This window comes from Jaculus jaculus, chromosome 3, assembly GCF_020740685.1.
Source record: "Jaculus jaculus isolate mJacJac1 chromosome 3, mJacJac1.mat.Y.cur, whole genome shotgun sequence".
In the NCBI taxonomy this organism is placed as follows: domain Eukaryota; kingdom Metazoa; phylum Chordata; class Mammalia; order Rodentia; family Dipodidae; genus Jaculus; species Jaculus jaculus.
In genome coordinates this window covers 108,051,794-108,054,375 of record NC_059104.1, presented here as the reverse complement: position 1 = coordinate 108,054,375, position 2,582 = coordinate 108,051,794, and positions in this window count along the sequence as shown.

Here is a 2,582-nt window from a genome sequence, read left to right as displayed (position 1 = left end):
TCTTCTCTTGGGATGAAATGTTTTGAATTTATGACCAAAGACAGAGTGAAATAAATTCTCCATGCAGATACTATGGGCTCCCAGTGATGTATCTTATCCGTGTTTGGTAATCCTTTCATTTGAGTGCTTCCTGTATGTCTTCAATATAAAGAAGAGAAATGATACAATGTACCCACAAGTCCCATGACTTAGTTCTTACAATGTCTGTGCTTCTATAATTGCAGATGTGTGCTGATGACGATTTAACTGGTAAGTATTCTAGTATTCCTTTGCAAAGGAAAGCTTGATGTTGGAATACTTACTGAATTCTCTTTGAGGAGAAATAGTAATTCTTGCTTTCTCAAGGCTGAAAGGATTGAGGACATGTTGGAGAAGAAAGAGCACTTTCTATTTAAAGAATTATAGTTAATTGTCTAAAGCAGTTGCACTCAGGATAGGTCTACTTGGGCTTGTGTACTTAAAGAATTCTGGGGACTTTTGTGCTAATATGCTTTTGATTTTGAATATACATGTGATAATGTCTGAGGTTATGTTTTCTCAGAAGATACTGGAAATTTTAAACACCATTGCCCTCCACCAGTTTATTAAAAAAAAAAATCTATGGCAAACATCCTATAAATGAACTCTATGTAAATTAGTCATCTAGTCCTGAGTACATTTATGACTAGAGTTTGTTTGATATTACCCTGATATAGAACCTGTGCCCTCATATTTGTATGTGGACAAGTGGAAAGAAGACTTCAGATATGTGGACATATCTGTTCCTCTCTGATTCGCTTTTGTATCTATACCTTGTTAGGGAGACACTCATTCGAGAAGAGAGTCTATAGAGCCTGTTTATTCCTGAAGCACTCCATACTCTATTTCATAAGTCCTATCTATCCCTAGAGTTCCCTGAAATGTCACATAAACTACACAGTAACATGAACGTGTTTCCCCAGACTTTGGCCTAGTTCATCATGTGATGAGTGCCACTATAACTGTTTAACCTCAGTGCATAATTTCAGTGGTGAAAGCAATCAATAGAACAATTATAGTCACCCATGAAAAGTCTTAGGACATGTCTAAAATTGTCTACAAAAATAAAATTCGTTCAATAATTTTGTGCACTTGACAATTTAATTTTAAGGTAACAAAATGCTCAAGTGTTTGTCTATTAAAGACCTCAGAGGAGGAATAAACAAGAACTGTAAGTTGGTTGTCTGCCTGGTTGACATACTGCTTCAGATTTTCTTATGCTTCTGGGGTAAAAGCATCAGGACACAAGCCCTGATGGTTCTCAAATCAATATGGTTATGGTGACTGCCTACTGTGGTCTCTGTACCACTAACTGAGAAGAAACACAGGAAATAGAAAATGAAGAATGGAAGGAAAATTGTGACTATCTTTTTAGGATTTTCAACACGTTTAACTTTTTTATATTTATGAACTTAGGATCACCAGCTAATATGATGGAAAGTTTCATAGCATCATTTCCAAGACCATGAAAAAATTTGTGTTAAGTACTTGGGAATTAATAGAATGGTGTAATGCAGTAGTAACATTGGCAGATCTGATGGTATTGGTCCATATAAAGACCACATGACGTTTTCATTGACTTCCAAATGAGAAGTAGAAATGATCAGAGTGTCACCACATCATAGTGTATAGTTAAGACCTTGTATAGATTGACCATCTTATACCACCATAATGTGGACCCTGAGCATAAATACAGAGACTTATTTCTGCCATTAAGGCTTGACCCCTAACAACTGTTTTTCCACAAAATCAGATAGTATAATCAAAGTAGAAACAAATGACCACATTCTTCTGGCTAAGAGTGAAATGTAGTTAGAAATCACTTAGGAAATGTGGAAGGAGGGCAAAGCTGAGTGCACAGGATCCCCATGGAAGCATTCCTCATGACCTGCTCTGGGTCTGCCCCTCCTTTCATTAGAAAAGGTGTGGTTTTTGTTCTGTGTGTCCTTTTGTGTAAACTATATAAATGATATTGAAATGCTTATTTAGACAGCTGATATGTCAGCATGAACACATATCACGCACACAGAAATTGGTGAAGTTTTAGCAATTTTTTCAGCACCTAGAAATGAATTAAAAATCTGTGTTTAAATCTAAATATTTGAATGTTTCTTCCTATGATAATTTAAATTGTAAGTTTATTTCCTGTGCTAACTATGCTAAATCAGGTCTCTCAGCATCATGTGGCATACATAGAATGCTCTCTGGGATTCAAACAAGATCATACAGTGATGTCCTTCATAGAGTGTGACACAATATCTTCTGACTATTCTGATCACAGTGATCCAAAACAGTGTGCAGACAGAGTTCATAAAGACAATAGGACATTGGAAATGGTGGATTATTATCGAATACTTGTACTTTAATGAGAATTCTATATTTGAGGATCATGTAGCAAAACTTTAGTGATATATATGACATAATTTGTTTGCTAGCATGGAGACCATGTCATCACCAAAACTGGCATGGAATTAACTTCCATATCTTGTAAAAATTGACAGCCTATGCCAGCATTCTGAATGCAAGTAGTTTGAAATGCCCTTGGAAATGTCATGAGGACCTTA